Below are 19062 nucleotides of genomic sequence, written 5' to 3'. Positions count from 1 at the left end.
TTGTCGGGATCAGGTCAGAAAAAGCTGGATAATGATGTGAGGTTGTTTAAAAATCCGGCCGGGGTTGAGAGTAGGACGTCGAAGAATTCTTCCAGGACTTTGTCTCACAGGACGGAACCGAAGACGTCAGTCAGTCTTGGTTAATCTGGGGGGGGGCTCACCTTCCCCCAGTGGCGATGGAGATTGAGACAAGAGAGTGGCTTATTATGTTGATCATGGGTACTTGATAGTTGAGGCGGCGGCGAGCCCCTTTCGTTGTGCGGGGCACGGCCGCGGCATGCTATTGATTCGGCCGCTAAGAGGTGCTTGTGTTACAAAGGGCATGCATCTCAGTCTCCCATTAAGATAATTACGCTGGCTGTCGCCTTTGACCACCGCCACACATTGAATGAAGAAAATTGCCGATAATTGAGTTGGCCTTTTGGGGATTGCAGATTTTTTATTTTTTGTACTTTTTCTTTCTAGGGGGGAATTAAGGATATTAGATTCTCTCTGAATGATCTGCAGGCCGTTTAATGATTCACGGCCGTGTTATGTTCTGTTAGATTAATTATTGACTTCATGGAAATGCGATGGTGTCACCCGATTGGTCACGCCTTAGTGGGAGGGTCTGGGAGATTGCATGTTCATTCCATACGTTATGCCGACAGGTGATTAAATGACCTCAAAGGTGTTTAAGCCAGGCAGTCAGTGGTCTGGTATCCAGAAGACAACGCTATAGCTGAACTTCCTGGGGTGAGACTGTACAGCATCCAGGCTTAAAACAAGAATGTTGTTACACAGTGTTTCCTGTTTTGGTTTCGGATATGTTTGGCTATATAAGAATAAACAAAATGCAACAAACTGCAAGGTGGACGTTTCAGAAGTAGATTTTAACAAATCTGACAGTCAAAACAACACGTTGGATTTTAAACCTTTACAGACGCAAGATGTTTTAGCTTGTCATCCCGCCTGCTATGGGCAAAGTTGAGTTGCGTTAGATGCGCTGAGTTTGCGTTCTCTGTTGGCAAAGGAGGGATACCGTCAATGGGAAGACGATGGTATTGTTCTAGTTATCAGTCCTCTGCTAGAACCGAGAATAATATCCAGTTTGTTGCAGTTTTGCTGTCAAGTTGTTTCCAGTCGAGACTCGTTCCATGTAATGAACATCTACAGATACCGGCCCCGGCATCAAGATTGGTCTCAATACATTTGAGATGAAAGGAATGAAACGCCCTGACTTTAGAAGTCCTATTTGTGAGACTAGTCAGTTACAGCCAGTTACACAATACATTACAGGTACAGGTTTTTCCTTTTTAAGACACCTTTGGCAATAAGCGGTAATTTCTCCCAGTGTTATTCAAAAAGTGTCGCCAAAGATACCCAGTTTGTGACATTCATAATACTACAATTGCTAGGGCTTTCGTCGGTTGGCCATGAGCTCAATTACTGTCTGCGTCCTTGTGTTACCTCATTCTTACACACATTTATTTTCATGACAACCTTTGAGATGCCACTCTAAGCTCGCACCCTTATGTTACTTTGCGCATTGTTGATTACCTACTCAAGGTGGTCCTTGATGTGCCTCCACAATACAGTGCCCCCGTTTAGTTTGATTGTGCGTCCCGTCAGAAGGTATGAATGAGTTCATAATGTAACGCAGGGGCAACAGTCTCCGTGGTGTTTCAGTATTTGATATTTAATTTTAATAAGTTTGTATCATTTTCTTCCATCAGTGTTCATTGCTAGCCGCTGCTTTGTCCCTCGATGTTGCCCTCGCAGACACGGCCGTGTTCGCCCAGCGGTCGACGATCTGATCCTTTGTAGAAAGTGATATTGACCCAGCCACTCCACGCTATTTTCCATTTTATTTTAAGGTGTGAGCTATGGTGGTTACACAGGGTTATTCTGTTCTTTGTTTACGTCGGCAGGGTTATTGATAAGTGTACTCACCCTTTTGGAGTTGTTATATGGATAGGATTATATGACAGAAGCCTTCCTCCACTGGCTAACGTAGTCTCATCACACGTGTCGGCCCCAAATTAGTTGTTTGTGTTATTATTAAAGCCTTTTTAATTGGTCTTTTCATAGTAACTTAATATATTGACATTTTATGTTTTTAATTAAAAATAAAACATTGTTATTCCTTTTCCTGAACCGAAAACAGTTCTCTGGCTCTTCATCAAATGTAATGTCTTTCCCTTTTGTTCTTGTGCATCTGTCACAGAAAGAAAAATCTTTCAGAAAGAAAAATCTTTCTGTAAGAGGAAATTTGCTTTCCGCCCCACAAGATGTTGAAGTGCCATAGACATAATAAATTGCTTTTACGTGAGAAGCTTTGGATGCTTTTAAAATGTAACTTCTTTCTGTGCCTTACCATCACTTTTGTAAAAGAAGGTACGGTAGGAGAACTAAGGTAGGAGAACTGGGAAGCAGTAGCTCTTAGGGCAAATCAGTCCACTGTCACTTGAGCCATACCTGCAGTACTCCAGCACCATTGAAATACTAGTTTACAGAACCACCACCACTAACAAGGCTTAAATGATCCGCCTGCTGGTCACTGGGTGTTCATCATTTCAGTTGAATAATCCCCAGCAGTTCACCGTGTTAAATAAATCAACCAGTGTTCAACTAGCCCGGTGTGTATTCATATTTACAGAGCTGCAGGGTTGGAAAATAATCATTTTAACCCCCCTTAACACAACTCGAATGTGTAAAAAGAAAAATGAAATGGGGCTAAAGCGCAAAATTATTGATAAAAGTAATGCACATCTTCTTTGTAACAACCCATAGCCATGACCCCCTCCCAAACACCCCCCGAGGTCCCACTCTGCTCTTTCCGTTGCCACACCGAGTGCTTCTTTGCAGGCCTGGTTTTATAGCCAACCGTTTGGTATTAGCATTTTCAAAAGGGCAATTGAGTCAGAACGTCAGAGAACAGGCAAAGGTCACCAGGTTCCCTCCTGCTTAGAGCCTCCATACTTTATCAACTTCTTTTTTTCAAGCTTTCTGTATTTTTTTTCTCAGTTTTCTATTTTTTTGCGGTTCTCCCACGGACCGACGGCTGCCAAATGGAGAGATTGGCCCATTCTTCTCTCCACTGACATTAAGAGGGTCGTTTAGCGCTTTGCCGCCAGAAAACTCTGATTTTTGCCAGAGAGGTTTCATTGTAGCCCTTTGGCAGGTGTAAAGAGGTGGGGGGGGGGGGGTGCTTTCTTCCAGAACGAGCACAGCAGCTCAGAGATGGCAGAGGGTGGAAGAGTGAGCAGGGGTGAGGTACTAGGTGAAAGAAGGGTGTCGCAGAACTCCTCAAAACATATTTCTATTGCTTCCAGTGAAACTTCTGGTGCATAGCCTGCCGAATGTGTGTGTGTGAACGTGTGTGTATGTGAGTTTGTATGTGTGTGTGTGTGTGTGTGTCTGTGTGCGTGCGTGTGTGTATGTATCTGTATGTGCATGTATGTGTGTGTGTTTGTGTGTTTGTGTGTGAGTGTGTGTTTCTGCGTGTGTGTATGTGCATGTGTGTGTGTGTGTGTGTGTGTGTGTGTGTGTGTGTGTGTGTGTGTGTGCGTGTGTGTGCATGTGTGAGTGTGTGTGTGTGTGTGTGTGTGTGTGTGATGTCCCATGGCAAAGCAGTGCACGGACCCCTCCCCCCAGCGGAGGTCCGGTTCCAGCGGTGGGAAGGCGCGCTTTCACGCTTCAGTGGGCTAAGCCCGCACATCCAGAAGGGACCAGGGGGTGCGACATGGAGGGGCGGGTGGCAGGGTGGAGTGGTGGGGGGGGGGGGGGGGGGGTGTTAAGAGAGAGAGGCAGCATTCCAGGGGCAAGCGGGAGCTCTGGACGGGGATGAAAGTGCTGCCTCACTGGTCCTGCTTTCAGGAAGAAACCCCGGGGTCGACCTTGGCGCGCTGGCCGGCGGCTGCTGGCCAATTAGCATCACGTCATGGAGGTGGTGATGGTCTGCTCAGGCCGTGGGTGCGTTGCTACATGCTATCTCAGATTAGCAGGTCACACTCACTCACTGCACGGACCGCTTCATGTCCTCCCAGTTTGTCACGACTTCAGTCGGTTTTGTCGGCAGTCGCACACTCTGAGCTCTAAAGGCTGCAAAGGTTTTTTTTTGTTTGTTAAGCCACACATTTGAGGGGGAACGGTGAGATATGCCCACTTTGTAGAATTGGTGTTTCCCTCCCATGTTTCACCACAGAAGACTTTTCCGGGGGGGGGGGATTTGTGGAAGGAGCAGACGTAGGAACGGTAGCTCATCCCGGTGTAATAACCCTGCTGGTCGCACCACCTGGGCTCCATCAGCTGCAGCTGATGTTGTCTTGCCATCAGGACTAATGCAAACTGGCACCCCAGAGCTTCCCATGGATTTCTGTTTTTCGGCAAATCAAATGGCCTGATTAGAACGAGGCCTGGTGAGCGGTGTGAACGAGTTTATTGAATCTGAGTCAACAGACATTTCTCGGGCCCCCCCCCCCCCCCTCGCTCCCCCACCCCCTTGCTATCCCTGTCACGGAGTCTGTGCATCAGCAAATGTGGCCGGTGCCACGCATCCACCTGCTCCTCTCGTTGTCGGCGTCTTATCATCGCTCAAACACCACCCTCCGTCGTATCTGCCTCATCCCTGGCCCCTCTCTCTCCACCTGCCTCTCATCTCTCTCTTCCTCCTTCCTCCGGTCCTTCGCCCCCTCACTCTCCCTTCCTCTCTGCTGCCGTCCCTCTCCTCCCTCTCTCTTCCTTCCTTCTCCTCTTTTATCCTCTACATCTTCTCTTCCCAAACCTCTTCTAGCCTCTCTCTTCCTTCCTCCTCCTCCTCCTTCTCTGCCGCTTCTCCCATCCTCCCTCCTCCGCTCCGCCCTCTCTCCTCTCCTTCCCCATCTACGCCTCCCCCCCTTCCTCTCTCTCTCTCTCCTCTCTCTCTCTCTCTCTCTCTCTCTCTCTCTCTCTCTCTCTCTCTCTCCCCTCCACTTCTGCTTTCTCGCCCCTACCCCTCTGTGTCTCACTACCTGTCCTCTCTCTCTCTCTCCCTTGCGTCCGATAGCTCTCCTCCCTCTCTGTCTCTTTGCCTCCACAACCTCCATTTTTCTGCTGCTTTCTCAGTCCTTTTTGCCTGAGCGGCATGCGCTGGGCAGGTAAATAAATCACTGTGCGGCGTGGGCCAAGCTAACGAGGCTACAGGGGATACTCCGCACCATGCAGATGTGTACAGATGCTACGCTTTGGGCTGCTTGGACGAGGATCAAGAAACTATATATATATATATGGTCTATATATATGTTGGAAGCGCCTTATATAAGTCCCTAAATATGCATGCGCATATATATATAGAGAGAGAGACAGAGAGAGAGAGAGAGAGAGAGAAAGAGAGAGAGTGTGTGTTTTTGTTTGTGTGTGTGCATACATGTTTGTGTTAGTGTGTGTGAGTGTGCGTGCGTGTGTGTGCATGTTTGTGTGTGTGCAGGCGTGTATGTATGTGTGCTTGTTATTTGGCTCCCAAAAGGCTAGAAAACACGTAAAGTGTAATAATTTGTAAATTGTGTTCCAGATGGACGGATGTTTATAGGGTCCGGGAGAAGGCACAACAGGGATGGGCGAAGTACGAGACACACACACACACACACACACACACACACACACACACACACAGTACGGTGGGAGATCAGACGGGTATGCGGGAAGGTTAAGTGCTGGAGAAAATAGACCAAGAAGTGAAACTTTTTTTTATGACTTTCCCTCCCCCATCTTTTTTACACACTACACAGCTACACGGAGAAACTCCTCTAAATGCAAAAGACACCAGCACACAGCACACTTAACCGAAGAAAGAGAAAGACGGAATGGTGACATTAGGGTAATGAAGGGAAAACTTTGCTAATGAGAAAAAGAGAGGAAAGACAAATGGAGAGAGGGTGTAGTATGTGTGTGTGGGGGGAGAGAGCAAGAGAGAAAGGGCGAGGGACATTCACAGAGAACACGTTCCTCTCTCCCTACCCTTCGGAGACGTTTTTCCGGAGACAGACGACGACGGGCACCAAAGTTCAAGATCAGCGGAAGTATTCAGAAAAACGCCTTTTAAACATGCAATTAAACCCCCACGTGGGGAACATGATTATCCCCAACAGTCCTCACAGAAAGATAGTTTTATTTTTTTAATCCTCACTTAGTGGGAAACGAAAAAGCAGTGCGGTGGGGAGGAGGAGGAGGAGGAGGAGGAGGAGGAGGAGGAGAGGAAGAGGGCCCGGCCAGCCATCACACAGTAGTCCTGTTTTCCACATGACACTAATGAGCAGCAGAGAGCCTCCAGGAAGAAGGCAAGGGCAAATGAATCGATCGTCCAAAAGACCGCCATCGACCGCCCGTTGTGCGCAGGAAACTAATAATTGAGCAATGAACGGGAGGATCGCATTATTCGGCGCGTATCGCTTCTTACGGGCGCTCTCCGGTAGATAGCGGGGCTGGCTATAATTAACGCTGGGGGGGAAGGTGCTCTAGGTGTGGAGATAGGGGATGTAGATGGGTGATTAACGCAGCATATGTGTCGGGGGGCAAAGCCATTTGTAATTGTGTGCTCGCGTGTGTGTAAATGCTGTGTGTGCATGCTTATGATTAAGTGTAGGTACGTGATGGGGCGAATGAACGCGTAACTGAGTGTGAGGGTTTGTGCGTGTTTTTGTGTACGCGTGTGATGATTTAACTTTTTCATGACGCTGCAAACATTTGTTTATGTTGTATGAGTGGCCTATAACTTTACGCATCCATGCATGCATTGTGTGTGTGTGTATGTGTGTGTGTGTGTGTTCCCACTGAGTGGGTGCACATTCACCAGCGACCCAAATGAAATGATTGAGCACGAGGGCACGACGCCACAGAAGATTTAGCTTGACGTTGCGCGGTGCTAGCTCGCGCGCCCTGATTGGCCAGGTAATGTACAGCGAAAGTATATTAGCGGGAGCTCAGCTAAATGCTCCATGGCACCGCGACAATGGTTTATTTATTAGCAGTTCCGCCAACCACTGGCAAGGCAAATGGAGCTCCAATTAATGCGAATAAATTAGGATTAACACCGAACTGTGCGCGCGGTTCAATTTTAATTAAACGTGTTCATTATTTATTTCCCCACACATACCGGGGGGTGGGGAGGGGAAGGGGTGAGGCAGGGGCTGGGGAGCACATCGGGAGGAAATGAGACGCTTCGGTGACTCTGTGGCAGCGCGACCGAAAGGAGACAGAGAGAGAGAGAGGGGGGGGGGGCAGCGACTGTGGAGTCCATCAGGTCAAACTGAGCCCCCGTCTGAGGGGCCAAGCTGAAGACTAGCTGCTGTCTAGGGGGCCACACTTATGAATAGTAATAACAATGGTAATATCGCATGATAAATAATAAACCCAGAAAGACTCATTGTCACCTTTTTCGGACTGTGTTTTTGTTTTTTTTCGAGACCTGCAATGCGACAGGGAGGGGCGGGATCAGCCCGTTTTATTGTTTTAAAGTTACGCGCCAAGAGGTTTTATGAGGCCGCACACAAATCACCCAGATGAGTCGCACTTTCTTAGTGTGTGTGCGTGTGCGTACACATTTGCACGTGTATGTGTCCGTCTGCCTGTTTCTGTGCGTGCCCCCATTTGTGTGTATGTGTGTGTGTTTGCCCCCATGTATGTCTGTGTGTGTGTGTGTGTGAGTGTGTATGTGTGTGCCCCCATTTTTGTTTTAGTGTGTGTGTTGGTGTACCCGCATGTGTGTTTGTGTTTGTGTGTGTTTACGTGCGTATGTGTGTCTGTTTGTGTGTGTGTGTGTGTGTGTGTGTGCCCCTGTTTGTGTTTTTGTGTGTGTTTGTATACCCGCGTATGTGCTTGCGTGCGTGTATGCGTGTGCACATGTGCATGTGTGCGTGCTGCTCTATCCCCCCCCCAGAAGGACTGAGGGGCTGGGTATAAGGAGGGGGTCTCATGTGGAGCGCTGTGCCGCTAAATGGCAGCCAGGCAGCCAGGGGGCGCCGCTCTGGGTGTCAGCCGTGTCATGGCTGTGCATCTCCCTGCCTTGTAACTGTAGAAAGTTAAATCAACCCTCCCCACACACACGCACACACACACACACACACACACACACACACACACACACACACACACACACACACACACGCACACTCACCACCCATCCACCCTGCCATGCCAATATTGCATCTCAGCATTAGCAGTGTGACGGCGACGGACAGAGAAGGACGTGATAGAGATGTGCACACACACGTGCACACACACACACACACACACAAATACAAACACACATATTTTTTATGGTGTTGTATATGCACACATGAGATGCTGACACGTTCTTCCACGCAGAGACACAAACAGACACATTACCATAGAGTGGCCTGTCGTGAGATGTCCAGACGTCAGACAGGAACCAGAAGGAGTCTCTGTCTCTCTGTCTCTCTTTCTCTCTCTCTCTCTCTCTCTCTCTCTCTCTCTCTCTCTCTCTCTCTCTCTCTCTCTCTCTCTCTCTCTCTCTCTCTCTCTCTCTCTCTCTCTCTCGAGTGGAAAGCCATTCAGCAAAGTGGCCATGTGTCACACACAGGAATGGACGTGTGCATGTACTGCCAAGAGCTTCCAACACGAACACCGTCTTATTATGTTGTGCTCCATGGGCCTTCTTGTTTACTGGTTTGGGCTCAATACAATTTATTTTTGAAGAAATGTAACATTTTTCCGCGAGTTCCACTGTTGAAGGGTGATTATCAAGAGTGAAGTAATCTGTATGACTTTTTACAACAGCATCCAACTGAAGATTCGAAGAAGCTTTCTTTTCCCCCTTTGAACCAGGCAACGAACAAGCAACAAGGAATCAATCGCAAAAAACCCTATCAGATCCTCGTATATTGCCTTCGAGGAAAAACACTGGAACCAGTGCCTATGATGAAAAGCGTCTCAGATAAAAGGTGCATATAGCATGTCAGTCAATGCACCAACACCGACAAAACACTACTTAGTATAAATAATATGTATCATGATCCCCCACCAGCGACCCCATTACGGATCCGCGGCCCTAATGTTTATGTATTTAGCATCTGCAGAACCACCCCCCCCCACAGACTGAAGTTTGGTGATCCCGCCGTCGGAGTGGTTAGTGCACCGTTGCATAAAGTAAAGCCCCCTCTCTCTCTCCCTCGTCCCTGCATTCGATCCACCCTCCGCCCCGGAGCCCTGTGGGTGTTCATCTGTGGGCCCGCGGCGGTGTGCTGTGGAGTGGTATAAATAAGCTTTCTATACGTCCGTTGTCTTCCCCGCATGGAACCCTGGCATGAATCAGCCCTCCATTAGACTTGCATGAGGGACTTGGAATGGCTTTTTGCTTTATCTCCTCCCCGTTCCCGCCGTTGGTCAGGATATCTAGCACGGGGCGCGATATGGCCAACAGTGATATATGGAGTGTGTACCTGCGTAGATGTGTTATCATAAAGACGACTCTCCACACTTACTTATCCTAGCAGAAAAGCCGTTTAGAGCCCTGGGGCCAGACAAAAGCAGCGGGCCCCGCGGCATTGCAAACACCTAGAATTGGAAATGGGTTTGAATGGAGCCCTTTGGAGTATTAGGGTAAATTAGGCATTAATTTTGCGTAATGAGACTTGCATAGCAATTCTCCGCATTGACGGAGAATGAAATGAAATTAGCCAGAGAGTGGGAGAGTGGGAGAAAGAGAAAGGAGAGATGTGACTGAAAAGGAACAAAATTAATGAGCGGGGATGCATGAAGGATGAATGGAAAGGTGATCCATAGTTCTGAGAGGGAGATTAAATTTATTTCTTGTCGTTGCCGTCTTGGTTCTTTCTTCCCTTCCTCTGCGTGACTCCCCCCTCTCCCCCTCTCCTCCTCTCCAACTCTCCCGCATCCCTCCCCCCCGTCTCCAGAAACAGCGGATTTGGCTTGTGATCGGGTTCTCTCTGGAGCTGAGGAGAATGCCGTGTGAGCATGGTGTGCTTAGAAATAAGCGGAAAAAAACAAGAAGGAAGGAAAGAGAGAAAGAGGGGAAGATTGGAAAGGAGTTGGAAAGGAGAAAGAAGGACAATTGAGAGTGACTATTGTGCAGGATAACCGACAAGCATGCGGAAACACAGAGGGGGCTCAAATTGAGAGGGAGAGAGAGTGAGAATGAAAGGGCAGACAGGGAGTCATAAATGCAGGAAAGCGCATTTATAAACACGTCTCTATAGTAACCAACGGGTAATTTAGTTGGTGGTAGAAAATAGAGGGAGGGGGAGGGGGAGGAGGAGGCTGGGGACACACTAGGGCAGCATTTACCAGCCTCGACAGAGTCACACTGGTTATTACTGTGGAGAGAGAGACACACAAGAGAGAGAGACACACAAGAGAGAGAGAGAGAGAGAGAGAGTCAGAGAGAGAGAGAGAGAGAGAGAGAGAGAGAGAGAGAGAGAGTCAGAGAGAGAGAGAGAGAGAGAGAGAGAGAGAGAGAGAGAGAGAGACACACAGATAGGGTGAGAGAGAGAGAGAGAGAGAGAGAGAAAAACAACAACAAGGAAAGACTGCAGTAAGACAAGTCGTTTAATAGAAAAGACACTGTGAACTGATGGGTATTTTGAAGCAGAAACGAGACAGAAGATTTTAATACGTCGATTTTAAAGATAGCCAGGAGGTGTTTTCGTGCTTTGCTTTCCTCCAGGCATAAGGTGAAAGAGAAGAGAGAAAGCGCTGCTTGTCCTCCCCTGGGCTCCATAATGCTGTGATTGGCCGGTAGTTTTAGCACGCTGTGGGAGTGATTCCATCCTTCTCCCCCTTTTTACGGGGGAGTGTTTTGCCGGGTGCTCTACCCTTGCTGTGTAAAATCACAAGCACTTAAAGCCAACCTTTACAGCGGTAGGCAGGTAATAATGCTGGCTGCGCAGAGACAAAAAAAAAAAAGGGCAAGTTTGAGTGCGGAACATAGAGGTCATTTTTACTGTATATCTACGTGCTCCACATACAGGACCGGGCCGTTCGACAACAGCCTGCAATTGCCTTTTAAGATGCCCGATCACACATACTGATTTGGCTCGGACTGTGTTTTGCCGTGTTTTTCTGGTCATGTCCTTGCGTGTTTGTCCTGATTTTTCGGTTGTTGTAGGGGGGAAAACACGCCAAAGAAAAGACGCGATTGCTGTATATCCTTCCCCTAACCAGAGATGGCGAACATGACAGGCTTCAGAGAGAAAGCGTCTGTTGATGCACCAAATGATCGTCAACACATCCTTGTGTTCAATACAGTAAACGAACATCACGATCGTTCGTTTACTGCACGCAGACGTACAAACACGTGGATCATCCGTGGCCGCTAATAAACTGCATCTGCAACCGTACATTTCAAACCCTCCTACACCCGGTGCAGGCACTGGGGTCGGGCAAAGGAGGGGGTGGGGGGGTGGAGGTCTCTGATCCGGAGGAACCATGTGTCCACCTTCGCTCCACCGCACCAGCTGGCCTCCCTGCTGTGATCTCACTCACCGACGTGGAGCTCTGGAAAAGGACAATGTATAAAGGGGAACAATCTCCTGATCCGTCTCCGGCCCCCCTAACCTCCAACCTCCCACCTCCACCCCAGACCCCCATCTCCTACCTCCCTGGCGGGATCCATCTTCCCTGACACGAAAGCTGATAAGAGAAAGAGCCGAGAAGAGAGTAAACAAAGGGCCTGTGGTCTGTTGCTGCCGTCCCCAGAGACACCGCCGTGGGGTGGGGTGGGGCGTTGTAGGTGTGGAGGGCGGAGACGGAGGTGCATGAGGAGGTGGGGAGGGGATGTATACCTGGAAGCAGATAAATAACAGTACGCGGTTGAGTCCTTAGACGCGGAGCGGGCCAGGGGAATTAATCACAGGCCCCGGCGCAGTCTCTCTCCACCGGGGCCCGGGGGGGCCAGCTGAGGCCCCCTACTCTGGCTTTTTTTAAGTCGGGCGGAGGCCCCCTTCCTACACGCACCTCTGCTTGTACAGTACATCGTCTCCCGGTCGCACACACTCACACACATACACATACGCACACACAAACACATGCGAGCACACACAAATCACGATCCGCGCGGAGGGCCCGCAAGGCAGACAAACAACCCAAAGTACCTGAATACACTTGCGCACACACAGATGCTTGCACACATACACACTCACAGAAGGCACAATAACATTAGTGTCACTGCACAGCTCATGCAAACCTCCTTCCCTCTCCCACCAGTGAGTGATAGCTGCAGTGTAAGGTCTCAAGTGAGAGTTATCGCGCCACTTTATAAACTTCATGCTGCCGTAATGTGAACCAAACATGGCTAAACGACAGGCACAAAACCATTCCCTTCCCTCCCCCCCACACACACCCACCCTTCTCATACTCGATTTAATACTCCCTACTTTTTTTATATGCTCTCTTTTTGTTTCTCGCAATTGTGTGTCCTGTTCTCTTCTATGCCTATTTCTGTCTCTGTCTCTCTCTCTCTCTCTCTCTCTCTCTCTCTTCCTCTCTCGCTCTCTCTCTCTATCTCATCTTCCTTCCTGACTTCCACAAGGACAGCCTTTAGGCAACACACACGTGTATAGGACTCGATGCCTAGATCACAGGCAGCCAGCAGAAATCCACGCAAACACCAGTATAAGAAGTAGTGCCTTTGGATGAGCGGGATGCAGCATGCATAATGAGGAGTATTAATGGGGATGTATCCGCGCTGGACGTCTTTCATCACCCATGAATGACCGCCGCGGTAGCCTGCTTTCCGCACAGAAGGGGGCGATTTATCTTTCAAAATAAAATCACATTGCAACAAGCAATTAGCCATGTTAAGTCGATGCCGTGTGGAATAACACGACGGAGACAGAACAACAAAGTGGAGTTTGGGTTGCGTGTCTGGTGCCCGACCTGACAAAAAGACTAAACATTGGTTTTAAGTAGGAGAGCCGGTCATATATTTGTATTTGTATATTGTCTTCCTCGGACCCACCTCCCAATTATTCTGTGATTAATAGTTGTGTTTCCCCTTATTATCTGGGCCACTGCGGGTGAATAAGACGACTCTTTGCACATGCAGGTTACTTTACCGACCAGAGGCCCTAACAATTGAAAAACGAAAGAAGGAAATAAAAGAGAGAGCTACTTATAAGAGCACTTGGCACTAGAGGAAACCGCCTCACTCAAAACAACTTAATTCTGTTCATTGCCGAAGAAGAACCAGGAGAGAAAAAGCAGTAAAATTGTCCGTAGCCTCAAGCCCTAACGGCGTCCATAAGATATATATTTTAGGGGTCATTTTTTTTGTCCAGATTTAAACCACAGCGCTGCAGGGCATCAGGCCTGGTGAGCCCCCCAGCACACCGACCTGATGTCCAGGGGAACAGATGGTCTCTCAATAGTAGATGTGATTTGGGTGTAGCTCACCTCCTGAACTGGTTCTCATAGGCTGCCATGTATCGTTTGATAGATGGATAATATGAGAGTCAGTGAGTGAATAAGGTAAACAAGTTGTGTTTTCTTGTTCAGGGTGATGAAGTTACGCTCGTCTTCAACAGAAATGTTTGAAGGATTAGAATGTTCTAATTGAACATTTAAATTGAAAACTGTTGTTTACTTTCCAGATTAATTATGAATTGTGATTTAGAAAATAACAGTGGCTGTTCGTAATAAGAACGGAATACTTCAACAGCTATCATTAAAACGGATATAACATAGGCTACAGTGCCAGACTACAGAATAACTATTAACACAAACAATAGTGTTTATGTTAGATTAATGCAATACATAATTTTATTTCGCTGACACACACACAGAAACATCATTTTCAGATACAGTTCATGCAATGCAAACCGCACGAATGCAATAGTAGTATGAAATCATTCTGCTGCTTGAATGAACCACAGAGGACCCAGAGCACACTGGCATTGATCAACGATATATTCCTTTCAAGGGGTTGAATAAACGATCGGAGCGACGGTTGAATAGATCCGGGGCTATTTTTATATTATTCAGCTTCTTTTTCTATTGGTAAAACATTCAGAGCTGGAGCCCCAGATGCCCAGGCCTAGCGGACCAGCTGGTTCTCCGACGACGGCACAACTTCAAACGCCATTACCACTTCATACAACTGTGTTCAACAGAAATGCCGTCTTGATCATCAAAACGGAATCAAAGCCCTTAAGAAGTGCATTCCTGTCTCCCGGGAATTTCTACACAGACTAGCCTACGCAGTTATACAGTAAATAGCTGAATGCGGCATTCTTCATTTGGCTTCCAACCCATATGTGTGTTAATGTGTCTACTATAGAGGACCGATCAGTGCTCCGGCAACCTGCCCTTTGACCTCCAGGAATGTTGCCTCTGCGTGGGCATGAAGGAGATGCTACTCTAAGACACCCGGCCTGCTTCATCTCCTCTTACCAAGAGCGTCGGTGATGCGCGTGATGAGCACTCTGTAACAAAACATTTAAATGTGTGCTAGGTACGATTTTAGAGCTATAATTTGAGTGTAATTTGTTAGAAAGGCCAAAGCCATCCGTCAGCTATTAGAGAGTGAAATGCTCTGTGAGCACATTGGTTTCGAGTTGACTGCACCTGCATCTGCATGGGTCCTTTTAGGATTTCGGAATATTTCTGACCGATCACGGCATCTCTCGCCTGATTGGTTTCAGGGAATCCATCTTGCTCGTTAAAGTTGCTTGGGTGAACGCAACACATTTTAATGGAGGAGAAACGGCGGGACAGCTTTATTAACATTCTATGGTTATTTATACACACTCGCACACGAGCGCACACACACACACACAATACTAACATTTCGTTGTCTTCATAATATATTGTATAAAAAAAATGATGACTGTTTTATTTATAATTATTCGTTACTGACCTTTTTAGTACACCACGTCCATTCCATACAAACACTACATATGCAGCTTCACCAACTCACTAACAGCGATGGCAGAAATCTCTAATGATAAGCGATAAATTAATAAATAAATAGATACAAATAAAAACCCTTGAACAAACTACCACCAGTAAAACGCCGTGTCAGATACCAAAGTAATTGGCTTGGTTTATGGTTTGTTTTTGTGCTTCCCTCGTCGGGCTTGGTTTGGCATCGTCACAGTTCAGCGCTTACATTTCTGGGTCATGCTCGCTAGCGTTTACAGCCCATCATGACAGCAGAGTATAATGAGCTGCGTTCGGTCATCATCGCACCAACCCAAAGAGCAGCGCGGCGTCAAACGCTGGGCATCGTGAACAGCGCAGTAAACAGTCGTCAAAGTTTTCTATGGACATTTGTTTATGTCTGAAGAACACAAACTGCCCATATTGTGTGTGTGTGTGGAGAGAGAGGGCTGGGGCGTGATCGTGTGAGGCAAGGCGGATGGGGGGCCGTGAATGAGATGCACGGAGGTCTTCCACTCGATGCACTCTAACACACTATCCACACCTATGGGGAAGCGAGGACCGGCCCTCGTGCTAACTGCCAGGTCTGCTTGTGGCTGGGTGGGGAGTGGATTACCTGAACGCCCAGAGGGAGAAACACGCAAATCTCACCACAGACTTAACACAGACTTAACAATATTAACACTTTCTTAACGTGAAAAGTCTCAACATATTCCCTAGAGGGAGGGATGTGTATGTTCACAAAGCATGCTGCTGTGGTTCTCTTCTGCCTTTCCGGATACAAGGAGAGAAATGAGGAGGTTGATGGTTGTGGTGGTGTGTGTGCGTGCGTGCGTGCCATCGTGCATGCGCGTGTGCGTGCGTGTGTGTGTGTGTGTGTGGCGAGGGAGGGGGGTGGGGGGGGAGACTAAACATAAGCCCATTTACGTTTCAAAGTTAAGTTAAATGCTCTGTGTAGAGGAGACTGGCCTGGGTGAGCAGCCTGTGCAGTGGAGAGGTTACAGTGCTATACCCACTGCGCCTGTCCCCCTGTTGTGTCAGTATGGATGCTATTTCAGTATGAATCTTTTAATTGGGTAGGCGGTTTGGGTGAATGCTGGCTAAAATATGCACACATGCACGCACACGGGTTAGGGTGTGTACGCACACACAGAGTTTAGTCATTAAAGTTTTTCGAAAGAGGTTGTGTATCGGGAGGACTTGTGTTTCCTCATGCATGGATATTTAAGGTGTGTGCGCATGATTGAGGATGTGTGTGGATGTTTCGATTGTGCGTGTGTGGGTGTGTGGGTGTATTTTCGGAGATGTCATTCAAAGCGCGTTGCTGGGTGCTGCGAGGCGGAGATAAGCGCACAGATCTGATTTCACTCCCAGCGTGCCCGGCGCGTGCGGGCTAATTTTCATAATTAATTAAAAAGCCCCGTAAACATTACATCACTCACAGCCGATAAGCTTCTCCCCGTTGTTCCTCTTGTTTCCCCATTAACGACGGATCCTCGAATGCACAAAAACACATCACTCCGCCACGCAACATCAAAGGCAGCAACATGCCGGAGAGAAGCAGGATGTGACCTCATAAGGCACTCGGTAGCCGAATGACCCTGTCAGCCTGTCAGTCAACGTGACGGTTCCGACTGTGCCGGAGAATGGGCCGGGCCACCGTGCATTACAGCTGGTAATTTAGAGCACTCTCTCCGTCCGCATTATGCAGATGGACCCATTTTGTTAGTGCATCAAAGCCTTCCTGTTTGGTAGCATTAACGTGAAAAGGCTCTTAACTACATGTTCCCCAAGGGAGGGGATGTGTATGTTCACAAAGCATGATGCAGTGATTCTCTTCTGCCTTTCCGGATACAAGGAGACAGACGGAGAGGTTTATGGTGATGGTGTGTATGTGCTATATGCTTGTGCGTGTGTGTGTGTGTGTGTGTGTGTGTGTGGGGGGGGGGGGTGAGGCTAGACTAAACGTAAGCCCAATTACGTTTGGATGGAAGTTAAATGTCCTGTGTAGCGGACACGGTCAGGACGAGAACAGAGGTGTCTCTTGCTTTGATTCCCCTTCTCAGTGTGTTAGCGTTGAGATCAAGGGCATCTTTCACACAGGGCTACACCTGATGTAGAAGCAGCTCCATTACAATAACACCGTGTTACTCACATAGACAGATAGACAGACAGATCGATTGAAAGTCAGACAGAACAATTTGTAATTGTGGTTTGAAAAAGATGCTCAAGCATTACCGTTAAACTTAAAGATGGTCCACTGGAAGTGAAAGTAAAATAATCTTCTGGATGAATATGAGTACATTAATATTGCACCATGAATGAATTACTGAGTGAATAAATACAGATGGATTCACAGCAGACAGAGTGAGAGACAGAATGTGTGAGATAGAGAATACACAGACAGTGATTGAAAGAGATTGGACGGCATACAGGTAGACAGACATAGTGTTGGAGAAAGAGATACAGTGTGAGTCAGAGAGAAAGAGGCATGGACAGAAATAGTGTGTTAAGAGGTAACAAGACAGACAGACAGTGTATTTGAGCCAGACAGACAGACAGACGGAGTGTCTGAGAGAGAGTCAGAGTCAGTTCGAGAGAGGGGTTTGAAGGAAGAGGGGTTCCAAGATGGCAGCAGATGTCGGGGCTGAATAGCCCTCTCAGCATCCCGGCCCCTGATTGGCTCAGAGGGCTCAGAGTGGCGCTTGGAGAACTTCTTTCCTCAAATCTCAATCATCTTCATCTTCGTCCTATTCATCCTTTCTCCTCTTCTAATTCAGCCGCGCTCTCTTAGCAGCCTGCTGCTCAGACCGGACTCTCAGAGTTCTCTGTGTGCTCTGTGCCCCCCCCCCCCCCCCCCCCCCCCCCCCCCCCACACACACTCAATACGTCTATTTCGTCTTCCAATGCTCTTTTACACACCACTCAAATGCACACACGCAGACACAGACACAGACACACTCACACACACAAACACACGCATGCACACACACACACACCCTCAATACGTCTCTATTTCGTCTTTCAATGTTCTCTTACACACCACTCAAACACACACACGCAGACACACACACACTCACACAAACACACACACACACTAACACACACACACACACACACTTAATACGTCTTGATTTCGTCTTGCAATGTTCTCTTACACGCCACTCAAGCAAACACACACGCACACACAAACACACACATACACACACACACACACACACACACACACACAATCCCACATCCCATCCCAGTGTAGCGGGGGGCTGGGGGGTGGTCTCCATGCTGGAGAGACAGTTAACATGTGACCCCCCCTCTCGTGAACGGAGTGTCCTTGTCGGGATTAGGGTCCACACAATAACATAATGAGCATGCAGAGAGGGGCGGGTACTGTTGTGGTTGGGATTAACTCTGCGTCTTCTGCATGATGTGACAGTTTAGTGAGCTCATTCCAGGCTCCACGGGGGGGTTGGAAGCATGGAATGAGCTCACTAAACTCCCCCTCCGGCTCCGCCCCACACGCTCCAGATATATTGTCAATACAAGGCGCACTACCGCATACACATCCACGAGATCCTCCTCCAATCAGATCCTTGCGTCGCAAAACGTTATTATGTGCGTTATGTGTGTTTCCCGCCGTTATTCTGCGTGTGCCTTTTAAAATATGCAGCTGCCTCATACTGTGCAGTGCCGGGATATATTAAAAATATATATATAATAAGGCAGAGCGCATGTTTATATAGGCCATATGCTCGCTGCATCGTTACGTCCATTAGTGGAAATCCCCTTAAGTGAGCGAGATTAGGGAAAATAGGAATCAAGCCAATTCCCGCCGGAGTGCGCTGACACTTACCTGGAGGCGAGGCGGACGCGACGGTGCTGGGAGTCAGCTGCAGCCCCTAATAAATATGGAGCAACATAGTAAAGAAGGCCTGTCCACTTTAATTGCGCCTTTTCCCCACAGTAATTGGCAGATTAATTAAGACTCGGCGGACCCGGAGAAGCCATCTGTGCAGGTGAAGGGAGGACCGTCCAGGGGTGGCAGTGGTGGTCGAGAGACACCGAGAGTTACAGAGAGAGAGAGGGAGGGAGGGGGAAAGGAGGGGAAAGAGAGAGATAGAGAGATAGAGGAGAGAGAGAGGAGAGAGAGAGAGAGAGAGAGAGAGAGAGAGAGAGAGAGAGAGAGAGAGGAGA

This window comes from Pollachius pollachius (assembly GCF_949987615.1).
Source record: "Pollachius pollachius genome assembly, chromosome: 13".
NCBI classification, from domain to species: domain Eukaryota; kingdom Metazoa; phylum Chordata; class Actinopteri; order Gadiformes; family Gadidae; genus Pollachius; species Pollachius pollachius.
This window is presented reverse-complemented; position numbering follows the sequence as displayed.